The following is a 19,325-nucleotide window of genomic DNA, read 5'->3' on the forward strand; positions in this document are numbered from 1 at the left end:
GTTATGTAGGAGACAAAAAATTCTACCACACTGACTTGATTTCAAGGTAATTCTTCCTGGTGGTCATTTTGTTTCCTGCAGGCATTTCTAGGTTAATGGTGGTTTTATTTATTTATTTTTTTAACAAAGAGAATCAAATCACCCTTTTCAATAAATAAAAATCTGAAGTCTTTATCTTAGCATGGTATTTTTAGACTGATTCAGAAAATTATTGTAATAGTTACAAAACATCTCTTTTTACAGAATCAGTAAAAAATACTCGATTTCTCCATAATTGTCAGACTTATTTATACTTGAAGTGTTGGCTAGATGGAGCTGAAACCAACAAAAAGTCTATTACTGTTGTTTCAGCTATCATCTTAGGAACCCCGCCCTGTTGATCTTGGTCATGCTTAGCTCTCATGAGATGACCCAGTAGCTAAAATGCATCTTTCTTTATTCATTCTTTGAAGGATTGAACTGAATTTTGTAGCATTTATTAAACATCTTCCAGTTCCTGTTATCTACCACTTCCTAAACATCTAGTTCTGACTGCATTAATTTCTTATCTGTTCTATTCTAAGTTGGTTTAGTAATGTTATATCATCCAGGTTCTTTTCTCTGTTTTTGAAGGTTTTTTACTACTTCTGAGGTCTGGGTTATACAGTTTTATATGACTCTGTCTTCAGTGGCATGAACTGACAGAAAAGACTCATAAAGTTGTTTACAGGTTTGGCTGGCATCAATTTTCCCTACAAAGGAAGCTGTTGGAACTATAGTGCTAAATTCATGAACTATTCTGTCATCATTGTCCTCACCACCTTAAGTAATTCTTGGAACTTGGTAAATTCCTCACAATTCACACAGCCAATGGCCACTGGTATTAAATTAAAGTGGTATTAAATTAAAAATCAATGTTCTACTTTTCAAAATTATTTGAAACCCTCCTGCTAGTTTTATTCCCACAAGACAAAGTTGCATGAGAACAGACTTCTAATTGATTATATGTGGCATCCATAGTTCTTTTTTAAAAGGATTTCACTTAAAAGGCAAAGCGACAAAGAGAGGGAGAGACAGGGAGAGAAAGAGATCTTTCACCTCTCTGATTCATCTCCCCCACCCCACCCCACAATCTGCAATAGCCTGAAGTTGGCCAGCATGAAGACAGGAGCCAAGAATTCCATTTAGTTTCTCACATAGGTGGCAGGGTTCCAAGTACTTGGGCCGTATTCTGCTGCTTTCCCAGAACATTAACAGGAAGTGAATGAGAAACAGAGAAGCTAGGACTTGAAACAGTGCTTGTATATGGAGTGTTGGCATTGCCAAGATCCAGAATATGGTTACTGAAAAAATTTGAAATGATTTTATTAGAAGAAAAACACCTTGTGGATCTAGCCTACAAATTTATTTCATTATGCTATTTATTTCTTAATTACAAATAAAGAATCTTCAAATTTATGAAAAACACTTTTATGAAAGTATCTTTGGGTACTACTTTTAATAATTCTAAGAACTCCGGATATTCTCTAAAATGTATATTAGAAATAGTAGAAAATTACAACATTTAATAATCATGATAAGCTACAATTATTTAAATTAATATTTCTCTAAGGAAATGAGCAGAGCATAATTATAAGTTTCACAACGCCCTAGCTCACATGTGACAAACCAAAAAGCAAGACACATAGCAGCTTATTACTCAGAAGGAAATTGAAGCTTGAAGCACATGTATTAAATCTGTGCAGTCTTGGTGAAAATGAGAACTGGTTTTTGCATTACACAATCTGACAACCTTCATCTAAAACCAAATGAGATAATAAAGTAAGAGAAATGAGATATATTTTCTGCATAAAGAACCATATAATCCTCTACCTCATTTAAATAATACATCCATAATTTTATTCCAACTAAACTCTTCTGTGAAACATAAACATACCCAATAATGTGACATGCTCAAAAACATAATTGATATTTCTGTATGAATATTATCTGCACAAGTACTCATTTGTTGTGTAGTCATTTTTGTGGATTTTTTCATGTGCCATTTACTATACACTAAAATAATCTAAAAAGATAATTTTTTCAAAAATAGGATGACAAACTACTTTTAATATAAAAACTGAGCCAACGAAACTGCCATAACAATATTTGATGTACCCAAGGGCATTAAAAATATAGTGTCATCTTTCCTAGAATATTCCATTCATAAATAGGACCTTTTAAAATTGTTTTATTTATTTGACAGGCAGATATAAAGACAGAGAGTGACAGACAGATAGACAGTTTACATGTACTGATTTCACTTTTGAAATACCCAACAGCTGGAGCCAGCCTAGGTCAAAATCAGGAGCCTGGAACTCAGTCTAGGTTTCATAGGTGGGTGACAGGGAAGCAACCACTTGAGCCATTACCTGTAGCTACCCAGGGAGCATGTTAGTAGGAAGCTAGAATCACGAGCTGAGCCAGAAACCTGAACCTAGCTGCTCCAGTATGGGATGTGGGCATCCTAGTTGGTGTCCTAACCACTAGGCTGAACACCCACTCAGAAGCAGCATTTTTAAATTTCTATAGAGAGAGTTAACTAAAAACAGTCAATTAAAATTTGTGAGGTTTTCACAAAAACAGGGCATATAATTGTATATTAAAATGAGTTATTTTGCTTTTTCATGTTTAATTTTTTTTCCAAATTCTGTGTTTATTTATTTAACAAATGGGTACAGCACTCCCTCTGTAGCCATGTGCTGTTCTTTACCAGCTCTACATGCTTTACACACCAACCATTCAGTTGTTGCTACTGTGATGCTATAAATTCTTATCCCTATTTGTAAATGGTGGCAACTGAAGCACAGAGAATCTAAGTCGCCTAACATCACATCCCTGATGAGTTTAAGCAACATCTGTTGCACTAGAAGACAGCACCACGAGAGCATCAGCTCCACCTGCAGCTGCCTTGTTCCCCACTAGTAGCCCTGTCCCCACAAAGGTATGCCACACGTGGCATGATGATGAGAAACGTGCATGGGAGAGCAGATCAGGCCACACAGCAGAAGGAACAGGAAACGGCTTGGAGAAGAGCTGTGAGGAGTTAACAGAAGGCCCAGAAAGACCCCCGAAGATGGAAGAGCTGGTCGGGGGCCAGCAGTGGCAGAGGCAGGAGTGTGGTGGCCTGCAATAGTACCAATAAGAAATGGAACATCTCTCTGACAGAACTAATGAACGAGAAATTGCCCAAAACTCAGCATCGTCACACTTGATGCCTCTTTCCTCTGTGGTATGTATCCAAAGCACCAACAGAACCTGCTGATTTTTCCAAAATACATCCAGAACCCAACTCTCATCAGCTCTCCTCTGCTCTCACTCAGCCCAGGCCTCTATCCTGATTACTCTGGTTCCTGCACTAGCTTCCACCAGAGAGATCTGTCTGCGTTCACCCTGTCCTCTTTGCTCACACGGCAGCAGGGGAATCCTGATAAAATTAAGTCAGTTTATGTTACTCACTGGGGCAAAACCTGCCACCATGTTCCAGAGTGACAAAGAACTCTGTCCTTTTGGCCCTGTTCCCTCCTCAGTTCCTGCCATCCTGGTCTCCCCAAGGCTTTTGCATTTACTACTCCTCTGACTGCAGGGCTTTTCCTGTATCTCCATGAATCACACTTGCTCACTTTCTTCATCTTTTTCTTTAAGATTTTAGCTTCTAACTGGAGTTTGTCCTGGGCCTCCCTACTGAAAATGTAACACTATCTCCTCCTCCAACCTCCTTTCATCCCTTCCCGTTGTTTTTCTACATAACACTTAAAACACACTGTAAACTTAAAACTTTTCATTTTAACTTGGGTGGGTACTAGCAAGTATTTATTACTAGCATTTAGTTTTGCTTATTGTGTTTTCCCCAGAACAGCCCACAACTACACCTAACACATGATTGGATGTTTGATGATATTTGGCCAATTGATAAGTGTTTACCTGTGGCAAAAAGTGATCCACACGAAGGATCTCTGTGAGTGAGATCCCAGTGGAAAGAAGGGGCCATCCAAGAAAGATGTACTTTTCTCTTAACGGAGAAGAGAACTCCCACTTTGATTATGGCCCTGTCTAAATACTGACAGAGTTTGTGGACTCAAAAGGCTTCCATTGTCTTGAGAGCTCATAACAAAAGCCTCAGGTGATCACTGATGTCATAAATAAGAGTGTCAATTCTTAAATCAACAACAGGAGTCACTGTGCACTTGCTCCACATGTAGGATCTGTGTCCTTAATGAGTTGTACTATGAGAATTAACAGTAAAACTTGTCTTCAAACAGTACTTTATATTTTGTGTGTCTGTGTGGGTGAAAACTGTTGAAATCTTTACTCAGTATAGAGTTGATCATCTGTATATAAAAATAATTGAAAATAAATCTTAATGCAAAATGGGAGTGTAGGAGGTGGGACAGGAGTGGGGGTGGGAGGGCAGGTATGGGGGAAGAACAGCTATGTTCCAAAAGCTGTACCTATTAAATTTATATTTATTAAATAAAAGCTTTATAAAAAATGTTTACTATGGTCTAGACACTGGGAAAAATGCACCAAGTACATGAAGATAAATGAGAAGACACAAGGCCCTCCTGGAACTCACAGAGTACAGCACTGATACCAAAGTCACTCATCTGAAGCATGCAAAGCCCAGTGCTATTAAAGCAATTTAATAGGTGAATAGAAATTATAATACTTGCTGGGAGCAGCTGTTGAGAACCTTGATAGGGTGCTATAACATCAAAAATAGCATGCTAACTTGGCAGAGTTGGGTGGAAGAGGGAACAACAGGGGGATCATAGTGAGGGGCCAGCCTAGTTCAAGGAGTAGTCAGTGCACTGCCGTTTGTTGTTGAAGGTGGCAGAAACAAGTGAGGAACAGCTAAAGAGTCAAGCATGAAGCCTCATTTGATAGCCTGCAAGAGTTTTAAATCAGGGAGGGGACTACCAGGTATGCGGATGGACCTGCTGTAGGAACTGCAGTGTCAGAACGGGTGAGAGACAGCTGGGATGCAAGAGGCAGTAGAGACAAGCTACTGGCACAAAGAGTATTTTAACATTTTTTTTCTTTTTTGAGAGACAGCAAGAGAGTGCCCATATGCTGCTTAACTCCCCAAATACCCTTATAGCCAGGACTGAGCCAGGCTAAAGCTGGAAGCCTGTAACTCAATCCAGGTCTCCCACACGGGTGGCAGAGATCCAGGTACTTGAGATACCGCCTGCTGCCTCCCAGGTACACATTAGCAGGAAGCTGGAATCAAGAAGTGCAGCAGGGACTCAAAGCAGACACTCCTGATGTGGTTTGCAGCAGCCTAAAAGACATTTTAACTGTGCACCAAATTCCTGCAGAGCGGTTCTACTCAGATGGTGGTAAAACAAGGACACAGCGGGGCCTCCGAGCTTTCTCACAGACCCTCCCAAACCCAGCATGTGGCTCCTCTGGTCCAGGAACCACACACAGACCCTGGAAGCAAAAGCATCTACTGAGCCTGGGGCCCTCTCGTTTACCCTTTGGCCTCTTCCTGGTGCCTGCTGTCCTGCATTTGGTGCTGGATGGTAAGACCCTACCGTGTCACAGATAGGCCATGGGTGTCACCTACCTCAGACAGCGGTTCCCTTTACCCTTTACATCTAAAGAACTGGGGCTGCTTCTTCCTGTCCAGAGTCTTCACAGCCACCAGCACTTTTGGAACACCAAGAACCTAACAAGCGGAATTCAGGGAAAGCCAGGGCTGGAAGCCAGAGGGCTGGCACCTGGCGGTCACAGGCCAAGGGGCTCTCCTGGGCTGGCACAAATGGTCACAACAATGACTGGGCCCCAAACCCACCACACACTGAAGGTCAGTCCTTGGGCTGCTGAAGAGGAGAAGGTCATAGCCGTGAGAGACAGCTGCAAAGCAAGGGAGGTGGCAGCCATGGTCCAACAAGCCCTGAAGCCCCTGGAGCCTCAGGGACAGAGGGAGTGGGCAGCCATGGACTCTTCTAATTAGGTGGTGGTCACAAGGATGTTCATCATATCATTCTCTAGCTCTGTGCTATTATTGTATTATTGAATTCTTCTCTGTATACTTTAAACACTTTAAAATTTTTCATTCCTCAAATATCAATAAATTTTCTGAAACTTGTAATTTAAAAATGATTATACTTACATATTCAAATATTTAATGTAAAAGGTACAAATTCACACAACACTATAGTAGGCTTAGTATGATATTATACTTTTAAGTACATACAAGTAGACATTTCCCAGCTCAATCAACCTTACCAACTTCTACCTAAGATTTTTCAAAGCAGATGAAAACTGTATCAGTCATCTTTCTAAGACTGAGTGACAAAGCTCCTAGTAGTTTAGTTTTTCCCTATTTCATAAACCCTTTTTGAAGTTATATAACATGAATATCACAATTTATTTCAACAGTGAATAAAGATAGGGATCTTCCTTTAGAACTTCAAATTCTAGTGGATCCAAATTAATATTGTGCCAGCTGATACTATGGAAGTATTTTTATTAAAGTTTATATGTACCAACTCATGTAAAATAGAGTGCACTTGTGGTGAGCTATCAAAAATACCTATCTCCAAATCCAAAGTATGGAGGGAAATGGAGCTCTGGATTTACCAAAAGCTTAGTTGTGACTGTGTGAATTGTAGGCATCAGCAGAGGACAGAAAACACTATCTCCTTTCCTCTTCAAGCTCAGTTGGGACCACTGTAACAATCTGTAAAATAAATTCTTCTGTACTCAAAAATATCTAGTATGATTTCTCTAGCTGGACATTATCTACTGAGGGCATGAATCCATCTGCCTATTACTTTATTTTCAATGTAGTTTTGTAATGGGGTATGTAAATGAGTAGAAAAATATCAAATGCATTACAATTATAGATTATTCTTGTTGTCATTATTTTATGAAACCTTCATGAATATAAATGTAAGATTGAGATGTCAAAAAAGTGAAATCTGGGATAAAAGGCAATTGTACAATATACTATATTCCAAGCAATTTATCTTCATATTCATAACCAGTGGTCTCATCACCTAATGGGTGAAGCGAAAGCAATGAGCTCTGGGGAACTGTTTTCTAAAATGAGTCTTGGATGGAGGTCCACTGAACAGCCCTTTGAGCAAATTTCCTGTCAACCTGAGTAACTGCAAAATACTCAGGACCTCAAAAGCTGATAAATAGCTCTCAGGAGTGAACAAAATAACACATCCAAACATACTAACATATATGTAATAAAATTTCATGATATAAGTAGGAAATAATAAGTAATACTATATTTGAAAGTGAAGTAGGCAAACACTGGCCACATTGCAATTACAAGGGGTCTTCAGAAAATACACAGAAGATCCGTATTAAGAGAACGGTATAGGCTTCAAACATTTTTGCATCAAAATAAATTCATATCAACATGCCATAATATATTTGAACAGATGTAGTTTAAGTTACTAAGAAGGATAAGACATCAGTTTGAAAAGATCCCTTATCAGAGCAACATAAATTTGTCTAGATTTAAAACAAGAACAAAATAATAAATTTATGGTAAAACTTGAGTGGAAGAATGGTAAAATCATTGATTCATTCTGAAAAGTTTGTGAAGAGAATATCTCAAAGGCATCAGTAATTCACAACAGGATACTTCATTCCAGGAAGGACAAGAGGATATAGAAGATAAAGCCTACAGCAGCAGACCACCTTTTTTTTAAGCAAAAAAACTAATTGTATCCATTCACTAATTCAAGAGAGGGGAATCTTTTTTCTGCCAAGGATCATTTGGGTATTTATAACATCATTCATGGGCCATACAAAATTATCAACTTAAAAATCAGCCTGCAATAGATTTCTGGAACTTCAAGTCCCACCTTCGGTTGCATTGGCAGGGCCAAACCAAAAGATTTTGCAGACCTTTATATGGCACAAGCAGGATGTCACCCATCCCTGCAAAACTGCAAAGGACCAGAGATTAACAGCAGAGACAAAAGCCAATACCACAGACATTCCAATTGGTTCAGCTTTTACAATTCTGACTGAAAATTAAAATAAAGCAAATTTTTTTCCCTGGTTAGCATCAACACTGTTGCTGCCATATAAGCTGCAGTACAGGAGCAGAGTTTTCAGTGGACATTTTAATAAAGTGGAATTCTCAGCATTTTTTCGAAAAATTCTTCACAATCCTTTGGTATTAGAATCCTGGAGACAAAGCACAATCCTTTAAAGCAAGGGCTATCATGAGGGGGGAGTGGTTTAGTCAAAAGAAGTGACCTGGTCAAGCAAAAGTCGTGGCAACAATTCTGAGGGATGCAAAAAGGCAGTTTGCTGGTTGCTCTGGAGAGCCCAAAACCGTAACATCTACTTATTATGAGATTCTTCTGAGAAAGCAAAGCTTTAGCAGGAAAATGCTCAGAAAATTTTCACCAGAGACTCCTTCTCTGTCACAACAGTGTTCCTGTTCATTACTGTCATTAAATAAGAGCAACTTTGCAATAGTTTCAGTTGAAAATCCTTAGGTATCTATCTTACAGCCCTGATTTGGTTCTTCTGACTTATTTTTTGATTTGTAATGTTAAAAAATCTTTTGAAGATAATGATTTTTCTCCAGTTAATAATGTAAAAAGACTGCACTGACATGGTTAAATTCCAAAGATCCTCAGTTCTTCAGGGATAGACTAGATGGCTGGAATCATCAATTTAAAAATCATCTTGAACTTGATGAAGCATATGTTGAAAAAGAAAGTTTATGTTTTCAATTTTTATCTTCAAATCCATTTCTCCTTGAATTTTTTCAAGTCCGCTCACAGTCTGAATTTTTTTTTTTTTTTTTTTTTTTGACAGGCAGAGTGGACAGTGAGAGAGAGAGACAGAGAGAAAGGTCTTCCTTTTCTGTTGGTTCACCCCCCAGTGGCCGCTGTGGCAGGCGCGCTGTGCTGATCCGAAGTCAGGAGCCAGGTGCTTCTCCTGGTCTCCCATGGGGTGCAGGGCCCAAGGACTTGGGCCATCCTCCACTGCACTCCCTGGCCAGAACAGAGAGCTGGACAGGAAGAGGAGCAACCAGGACAGAATCCGGCGCCCCGCCCGGGACTAAAACCCAGTGTGCCGGCACTGCAGGTGGAGGATTAGCCTATTGAGCCATGGTGCCAGCCACAGTCTGAATTTTTTTAAAGATTTATTTTATTTTGGCTGGCACCACGGCTCAATAGGCTAATCCTCCGCCTTGAGGCGCTGACACACCGGGTTCTAGTCCCGGTGGGGGCTCCGGATTCTGTCCCAGTTGCCCCTCTTCCGGGCCAGCTCTCTGCTGTGGCCAGGGTGTGCAGTGGAGGATGGCCCAAGTGCTTGGGCCCTGCACCCCATGGGAGACCAGGATAAGTACCTGGCTCCTGCCATTGGATCAGCGTGGTGCTCCAGCCGCAGTGCACTGGCCGCGGTGGCCATTGGAGGGTGAACCAACAGCAAAGGAAGAGCTTTCTCTCTGTCTCTCTCTCTCACTGTCCACTCTGCCTGCAAAAAATAAAAATAAAAAAAGGTTTAAAAAAGATTTATTTTATTTTAATTACTTAAAAAGCAGAATTATCCAAAGACAGAGACAGGGAGAGAGCTTCCATACACTGGTTCACTCCCTACATGACTGCAATGAAAAGCGCTGGGACAACCTGAAGCTATAAGTTTGGAATCCCATCTGTGTCTACCTTGTAGATGGTAGTGGACCAACTACTTGGCCAACTTCTACTGCTTTCCCATGTACATTAGCAAGGAGTTGGATTGGAAGTGGAGGAGCTGGGACTCCAGCTGGAGCTCATGTGAGATGTTGGCATCATGGTAGCTTAACCTGCTGCACCACAATGCCAGCAACTAGTTTGAATTTTTGATATACAGTTCATTAGCTAAGAAATATTAGAATTATATTTTATATTAGTAACATTTTAATACCTTGGAATTCAGTTTTCATTTATTTAACTCAATATTTACTGATTCCTTACCATATACTATAAATTTCAAATATAAAAGCAATGAGAATAATATATTCATCACCTTAAGAATATGAGAATACCACCATTTTACTTTTAAACAATGGTCTCCCCTAGTTATACTTCATTTTTTTTGCAAACTTCATATACTTCATAATTACAGCTTTAGGAACATGGTGATTCTTCCCACTGTGCCTTCCCTCCCAACCATACTCCCATCCTTCTTCCTCCTCCTCCCTCTCTTATTCCCATTCTTATTTTTTACTGAGATCTATTTTCAATAGACTTTATACATATATGATTAACTCTATACAATGTAAAGAGTTCAACAAATAGTATTAGAAAAAAAAACCCTGTTCAGCAACAGTCAAAACAAGGGCTGTTCAAGTCACTGCTTCTTAAAATGTCAATTGCACTTCTACATATTACATATTGCCTTTTAGGTGCTCTATTAGTTATCACAGGTCAGGGAGAACATATGGTATTTGTCCCTTTGGGACTGGCTTATTTCACTAAGTATGTTTTCCAGATTCATCCATTTTGTTGCAAATGACTGAATTTACCACTGTGTAGTATTGCATGATGTCAATATCACATAATTTCTTAATCTTGTCTTCAGTTGATGGGCATTTAGGTTGATTCCATGTCTTAGCTATTGTGCATTGAACTGCAATAAACATGGGGTGCAGATAACTCTTTCATATGCTGATTTCATTGCTCTTGGACAACTTCCCAGGAGTGGGAAGGCTGGGTCATACTGTAGGTCCATATTCAGATTTCTGAGGTATCTCCATAATGATTTCTGCAGTGGCTGTACCACTTTACATTCCCAGCAATATTGGATTAGGGTAACTTCTTCCCCACATCATCCCTAGCATTTGTTGTTTGTTGATTTCTGTATGAAAACCATTCTAACCAGGGTGAGGTGAAACCTCATTATGGCTTAGATTTGCATTTTTCTGATGGCTAGTGATCCTGAGCATTTTTTCATGTGTCTGTTGGCCATTTGGATTTCCTTATTTGGAAAATGTTTGTTTAAGTCCTTTGACCATTTCTTAACTAACTGGGTTGTTGTGGAGTTTCTTAATCTCTTTATATATTCTGATTATTAATCCTTTATCAGTTGTATAGTTTGCAAATAATTTCTCCCATTCTGTTGGTTGCCTCTTCACTTTCCTGAGTGTTTCTTTTGCAGGACAGAAACTTCTCAATTTGATGTAATCCCAATTGTTAATTTTGAGTATGATTGCTTGTGCCTCTGGTGTCTTTTCTAAGAAGTCTCTGCCTATGCCAGGGTCTTTCAGGGTTTCTCCAGTGCTCTCTAATAATTTGATGATATTGCTTCATAGAATGTCTTTAATCCATTTTGAATGGATTTTTGTGTAAGGTGTAAGGTAGGGGTCTTGCTTCGTACTTCTGCAAGTAGAAATCAGTTTTCCCAGTACCATTTGTTGAAGTGACTCCTTGTTCCAGAGATTGGTTTTGACTCCTTTGTCAAATTTAAATTGGTTTTAAATGGTTGGACTGAGTTCTAGTATTTCTGTTCTGTTCCACTTGTCTACCTATCTGTTTTTGGAGCAGTACCAGGCTGTTTTGATTATAACTGCCCTATGGTATGTCTTGAAATCTGGTATTGTGATGCCTTGGCTTCATTTTTCTTGTCTAAGATTGCTTTAGCTATTCTGGGTTTCCTTTGTTTCCACAGGAATTTCAGCATCATTTTTTTCTATATCTGAGAAGAATATTCTTGAAATTTTGATTGGTATAGCATTAAATCTGTAAATTGCTATTGGAAGTATGGAAATTTTGATGATACTGATTCTTCTAACGCATAAACATGGAAGATTTTTCTCATTTTTTTTGTATCTTCTTTTTTTGATGTTTTGTAATTCAAATTATAGAGATCTTTGACATTCTTGTTTAAATTTATTCCAAGGTATTTGATTTTTTTGTAGCTATTGTGAATGGGATTGATCTTAGAAGTTCTTTCTCAGCCATGGCATAGTCTGTGTATATGAAAGCTATTGATTTTTGTGTATTGATTTTATATCCTGCTACTTTACCAAATTCTTATAAGAATTCCAATAGTCTCTTAGTGGAGTATTTTGGATCCTCTCTCTATATAGAATCATGTCATCTGCAAATATGGATATTTTGACTTCCTCCTTCCCAATTTTACCCTTTGGTTATTTTACTTGCATAATAGCTCTAGTTAAAAGTTTGAGAACTATATTGAATAGCAATTGTGACAGTGCATCCTTACTAAATCTCAATGAGAATGCTTCCATCTTTTCCCCATTCAATATTATGCTGGCCGTGGGTTTCTCATAAATTGCCTTGATTGTGTTGAGGAATGTTCCTTCTTTTTTTAAATATTAATGTATCTGAAAGTCAGAGTTACACACTGAGAAAAGGAGAGGCAGAGAGAGAGAGGTCTTCCATCTGCTGGTTTACTCCCCAGTTGGCCACAATGGCCAGAGTTTCACTGATCCAAAGGCAGGAGCCAGGAGCTTCTTTCAGGTCTCCCATGTGGGTGCAAGAGCCCAAGGATTTGTGCCATCTTCTACTGCTTTCCCAGGCCATAGCAGATAGCTGGATTGGAAGTGGAGCAGTCAGGACTCGAACCAGTGCCCATATGGGATGCTGACACTGCAGGCAGCAGCTTTACCTGCTACACTATAGCGCCAGCCCTGGAATTTTCCTTCTATACCCAATTTGCTTAGAGTTTTTTTTTTATCATAAAAGGGTGTTGTATTTTGTCAAATGCTTTCTATGCATCTATTGAGATAACCATATGGTTTTTCTTTTGCAGTTTGTTAATGTGGTGTATCACATTGATTGGTTTGCGAATGTTGAACCATCCCTGCATTCCAGGGATAAATTCCACTTGTTCTGGGTAGAGGATCTTTCTGGTGTGTTGTTGGATTCAATTGGCTAGAATTTTGTTGAGGATTTTTGCATCTATGCTCATCAGGGAAATTGTTCTGAGTGTTCTCTTTTTCTGTTGCATCTTTTTCAAGTTTAGGTATTAAGATGATGCTGGCTTCATAGAAAAAAAATCTAGGAGGATTCCCTCCCTGTCAATTGTCTTGAATAGCTTTACCAAAATGGAGTTAGTTCTTCTTTAAATGTCTGGTAGAATTCAGCAATGAATCCATCTGGTCCTGGGCTTTTCTTTTTTGGGAGGATCTTTTTTACTGACTCAATTTCCACCTATGTTATGGGTCTCTTTAGGTTTTCTACATCTTCATTGATCAATATTGTAGGTTGTATATGTCCAGGAATGTATCCATTTCTTCTAGGTTTCCTAATTTGTTGGCATACAGCTTTTTGTAGTAGTTTATAATGATTCTATTTATTTCTCTGGTATCTGTTGTTACATTTCCTTTTTCATCTATAATTTTTTAATTTGGGTCCTCTCCTTTTTTTTGGTTAGGCCAATGGTATTTCAATTTTCTTTATTTTTTAAAAAAAACTAGCTCTTCATTCTGCTGAAATTATGTATTTTTTGTTTCAATTTTTTTGGATTTCTTCTCTAATTTTAATCATTTCTTTCCTCCTACTAGTATTGGGTTTGGTTTGCTGTTGTTTCTTGTTGTCCTTGAGATGCACTGATAGCTCATTTATTTGGTGTCTTTCTTCCAATTTCTTGATGTAGGCACCAATTGCTACAAATTTTCCTCTTAACACTAGTTTTGCTGTATCCCATAAGTTTTGATATGTTGTATTTTCATTTGTTTTCAGAAATTTTTTGATTTCTCTTTGATTTCTTCAATGTCCCATTGTTTATTGAGGAACATTTTTTCAATCTCCATGTGTTTGCATATGATCTAGAGATTTCTAAGTTACTGATCTCCAGCTTCATTCCATTGTGGTCTAAGATGATGAATTGTATTATTTCCATGTTTTTGAATTTACTGAGACTTGCTTTACGGCCTAGCATGTGATCAATCCTAGAGAAAGCTTCAGGTACTGGTGAAAAGAATGTGTATTCTGCAGCTGTAGCATGAAATGTTCTGCAGATATCTGCTAGGTCCATTTGCTCTATAGTGTCAGTTAACCCAGTTGTTTCCTTGCTGACTTTCTGTCTGATTGATCTATCCGTTGCTGAAAGTGGGGTATTGAAGTCTTCCATTACTATTATACTAGTTTATGTCCCCCTTTAGAATCCTTAACATTTCTTTTAAATAGCCACGTGTCCTGTAATTAGATGCAAATACATTTATAATAGTTATTTCTTCCTATTGAATTGATCCTGTAATTATGTAATTCTTTTTTTTCTCTTTGTACTGCTTTTGTGCTAAAGTCTATTTTGTCTTAATTAGGATGGCTACATCAGCTCTTGTTAGGTTTCTTTCAGCATGGAATATATTTTGCTTTTTCTTTCTTTTCTTTTCTTTTTTTTTTTTTACATGCAGACTTAGACAGTGAGAGAGAGAGAGAGAGAGAGAGAGAGAGAGAGAAAGTTCTTCCTTTTTCCATTTGTTCACCCCTCAAATGGCTGCTACAGCCAGAGCACTGCAGCCAGTGCACTGTGCTGATCCAAAGCCAGGAGCCAGGATCTTCCTCCTGGTCTCCTATGCGGGTGCAGGGCCCAAGCACTTGGGCCATCCTCCACTGCCCTCTCTGGCCACAGCAGAGAGCTGAACTGGAAGAGGAGAATCCGGGACAGAATCCGATGCCCCAACCAGTACTAGAACCCAAGGTGCTGGCGCCACAGCGGGAGGATTAGCCAAGTGAGCTGTGGTGCTGGCCCTGGAATATCTTTCTCCATACTTTCACTTTCAATCTGTGTGCATCTTTGTTGATGAGTTGTGTTTCTTGTAGGCAAAAAATAGATGAATTTTCTTTGTAATTCATTCAGCTAGTTTGTGCCTTTTAACTGGATAGTTGACGCCATTTACATTCAAGGTGATTATTGATAACTTTGCCCTACCATTTTCCCATGAATATTCTTATTGTTTACTTTGGATTTCCTTTGTACTTTAACTGGGAAATTTTCTGCCTTTAAATTCTTTTGTAGGGATGACCATGTTTCTGTGTTTCTGTGTGCAGCACATCCTTAAGCATGTTTTACAAGGCTGGATGGGTCGTGACAAATCCTTTTACTTTCTGTTTTTTTTTTTTTTAAGGTTTATTTATTTATTTGAAAGTCAGAGTTACACAGAGAGAGGAGAGGCTGAGAGAGATCTTCCATCTGATGGTTCACTCTCCAATTGGCCACAATGGTTGTAGCTGATCCGATCCAAAGCCAGGAGCCAGGAGCTTCTTCCAGGTCTCCCACATGGGTGCAGGGGCCCAAGGACTTGGGCCATCTTCTACTGCTTTCCCAGACTATAGCAGAGAGCTGGATTGGAAGTGGAGCAGCCGGGTTTCAAACTGGTGCCCAAATGGGATGCTGGCGCTTTAGGCCAAGGCGTTAACCTGTTGCACCACAGTACTGGCTCCTTACTTTCTGTTTTAATGGAAGGTCTTTATTTCACCTTCATTCATAACTGAGAGCCTTGCAGAATACAGTATTTTGTGTTGACAATTTTTTCCTCTTAAGACTTGGAATATATCTCGCCATTCTCTCCTAGCCTGTAGGGTTTCTGATGAGAAGTCCACTGTAAGTCTAATTGGAAAGCCTCTGAAAATTAGCTAGTGTTTCTCATGCACATTTTAGAATATTTTCTTCCTGTTTTAGTGTGGAGAGTTTAGTTACCATGTGTTGTAGTGATGATCTTTTCTGGTCATGTCTCTTAGAAGTTCTATGTCTTCTTGTACTTGGATGTCTTTTTCTTTCTCCAAATTATGGAAATTTTCTTGTTATTATTTCAATAAAAAGGCCTTCTAATCCTTTCTCTTTTTCCACTCCCTCAGGAATATCTAAGACCTGTATGTTAGGCCATTTGATTATGTCCTATAGATTCCCAATAGTGTTTATTAGTTTTCTAATTTCTCTTTCTAGTTTTTGGTCTGACTGTATAATTTCCTACAATTTGTCTTCTAAGTTGGATATTCTCTTTTCTGCTTGTTTCACAGATTGTGTTGCTGAGACTTTCCACTGAATTTTATTTGATCTACTCAATTCTTCATTTTCAAAATTTCATTTTGATTTCTTTTTAAGATCTCAATTTTGTGGGAGCAATTTTCTTTCATGTCATGTCAAGATTTCATTAGTTCATGCATTTGCTTCTGATTACTTCTAAGTAATCCTACGATCAATTTTTTGAATTCCTTTTTGTCATTTCTTCAATCTCTTCATCTTCAAAATCCAGTATTGAAGTGTTGTGTTCTTATGGGGTGTCATTTTGTCTTCCTTATTCTTGTTTTTTTGAATTGGTGCATTTATTATTCTGAATTTGTGGGGATACTCATTGGTTGGTTTCTTTTTTTTTTTTTTTCTGTGGTGGCTTTTATCTTTGGACTATGTGGATTAGTGGAGTGTCTATTTTTTCAGTAAATACCTAGATACATGTGGTGGGTTTGGCCAGGGAGCTCTGTTAATTGTTCCAGAGTGAAGAGAGTGTCCAAAGTGACACCGAAGTTGGGCGTGGTAAATCTTTTTTTTTTTTCTTCAGTTAGAAGGGAGGTTTGTTCTGCTCTGTTGGTGTACACTCAGCTAACCTCCTCTCCTCAAAGGAGTCTAGTGCCTGGGCTCTATCCCCAGTTGGTATAATATTCATCCAAGGCCACATGAACCACACAAAGGATCTGTGCAGTGCCGGACGCTCGCCCGTGAGAGTCCAGCGTAGTAAAGACACGATCGCTGCTTACTCGGTTCTCATGGAACTTTATTCATCCAGATGCAAGGCTAAAGAAAAGAAGCCAAGCCCTCACTCCTACACAATCCTATCCCCATTATATAGCCTAGGTTCCCCTAGCAGGATGCTCCCAGCCAATGGCAAGTCTGTTCACATGCAGTCCATGCAGGCACAGTCCAATCAAGTTGAAGGGCACATAGTGCCTCAGGACGAAAGTTCATCTTGCTCCATTGGGGTTGTTTGTGTCTTCAGGACATCCTGTGGTTAGCACTTCCTTGACTTGTTTTTCTCAGCAGCCAGCACTTCCTTAACTTGTTTTGCACAAGTTGTTACAACAGGCCATGCAAACAGCAAAGTGAGGAAGTTCCCAAGGGTGGCCAGCCTGCGGTTCCCCACAGTGCAGTCCTCATTGTAAACAGATTCCACAGCTATGTCCCTCACCAGGCAATCAGGGAGCCCGGAGCTTGTGGTGCTTCCCACAGTGACTGACCAAAGTCCCAGCCACACCCTGAGCCCTCCCACACAGTCTCAGTGCTTTCAGTCTTGGCATACATGCCTCTTACAGTCATGAGCACCCAGCCCTCTGTCAGGTCTCACCACCAGACTCAGGAGTCTCTGTTGGGCTGGTTGCTGGGTGTGGACATAAGCTGGTGTAGCTGTTATGTATGTCGAACGTGGTGCCTGCTCTCTTTCGGGTTGTTATAGGATGCTATTGCAGGGTGATCAGGGAGAGAGAAACATGCCCTCCCCACCCCTTATCTTCTATTCCAATTTGGCAGGTACACTAACTCCTACAAGGCCCCAAGCTGGGATTCCCTCCAGGCTCTTCCTGCAGCTTTATTGCCAGTGGTTTGGACTGCTGAAGTCTGGTCTCTTCTCACTCTCCAAAGCTTGTGTGGAGGCTCTCACCTGCTGGGGTCCTGAGTTGTACATGTCCACACTCTTCAGTTAAGGCCTATAGTGTCCGTCTAATTTGCATGGAGTTTACTCTGCTGTTTTTTCTCTAATGCTTCCCTGAGACTGCACGCTCTCCACTTTTTTTAAACTATCTTCTCCTAAGTAGAGCAGTAAACTCCCTCCCTACTCCACCATCTTAATCCAATCCTTCTACTTGATTTTTAAATTATGAAAATTCAACCATCATTTGGGAAGCAAAAGATCGTAATCTGTTTTCTAAAGTGAATACTTCACATGAACCATACAGTTTTTATTTACCCCACCTCTTGGGTTTTTAAACTATGAGTTAGACACTGTATTAGACACAGGAGTACAAAGAACTACAATGTAGCTCTGCTTCCAAGGCACTGATAGCTTATTCTACTTTTATAGGTAAAACCAGTCATTTTAAGGCACTTTAGAAAGAAGAATGCAATATTTTTATTAAAAATGATAATAACTAGAGTGTGTATTTGGTGAAGTGATTAAGTGCCTGCATCCCACAACAGAGTGTCTGGGTTTAATTTCTGGCTCCACTGATGAGGCCTGCTTCCTCTAGCATACCCTGGGAGGCAGAATGTAATGATTCGAATACTTGGGTCCCGTCTACCCATGTGATAGACCCATATTGATTTCCCAGCTTCTGGCTTCAACCTGTTCCAACCTCAGCAATTGAGGTTATTTGGGGGAATGAATCAACAGATGAAGAATATCTTTCTATATCCATCTTTCTCTGGCTCTCTCTCTCTCTCACTCTCCTTCCCTCACTCTTCTTTCTTTCTGTGCCTTCCAAATAAATAAAATGATTTAAAATATTTTAATGATAATGATTTACTACAAGTATTACCATTTCTCACACAAAGCCCATACCTAATATATCTAAAACATTTACATTTGCTATTCTTGTTTTTTTTTTCCATATCATATTTTCAATTTAATGAAAAAATAATGACTCTTTACTCTGGTCATCCATTTTTTTCAACAGATACATATAATGAAACTGATTTTATAAAAATTATAGCCTTTTTATCAGGAAAGGTAAAGAAGAAAAAGAGTAATATAAAAAAAGAACAGAATGTCACCTTGAATTCCTCCCAGTTCTCTATTATTGCCAAATTTTAATTGGCTTCAGTGACAAAAAGAAATAATTTGTCATTTTAATCAGCTGTTTTCAATTACTTTTACCTATACTTATAGCTTCACATAACTAAGTGTTTTCAAATAAAGCAAGTTGCTGGCATTGTGGTACAGTGGGTTAAGCCACAGGCCGGGATGCTAGCATTCCTATATAGGAGTACCAGTTCTAGTCTCACCTGCTCAGTTTCTGTTCCAGCTCCATGATAATGCACCTGAGAAATCAGAAGCAGCTAGTATTGGGTCCTGCAACCTCTATGGGAAGCCCAGGTGGTGTTCCTGGCTCTGGGTAATCATTTTTGAAGTAAACCAACAGATGGATGATCTCTTTCTCTCTGCCTCTCCCTGTCACTCTGCCACTGAAATAAATAAATTGCAAACATCTGCACACACATTCCTAATACTGATTTTCCATACTTTGTGGCCCTTGACACTTCTTTTATGCACGACTTATTGATTAATCAGCTGTCAAATTTACATGTAAATCCAACCATTGATAAACTGAGTACTAACCACAATGATCAGCTTTACTATAAATTCATTGATCAGCATT

At 39.2% G+C, this 19,325-nt stretch overlaps 1 pseudogene; it reads right to left on the minus strand.

Annotated features, from left to right (window-relative positions):
* Positions 1-435: 435 nt before the first annotated feature.
* LOC100344753 (protein MIX23 pseudogene) lies at positions 436-17,635 on the minus strand (annotated as a pseudogene).
* Positions 17,636-19,325: the final 1,690 nt, after the last annotated feature.

The sequence above is a fragment of the Oryctolagus cuniculus genome, chromosome 13 (assembly GCF_051225735.1).
Source record: "Oryctolagus cuniculus isolate XC-2025 breed Fujian yellow rabbit chromosome 13, ASM5122573v1, whole genome shotgun sequence".
NCBI lineage: Eukaryota > Metazoa > Chordata > Mammalia > Lagomorpha > Leporidae > Oryctolagus > Oryctolagus cuniculus.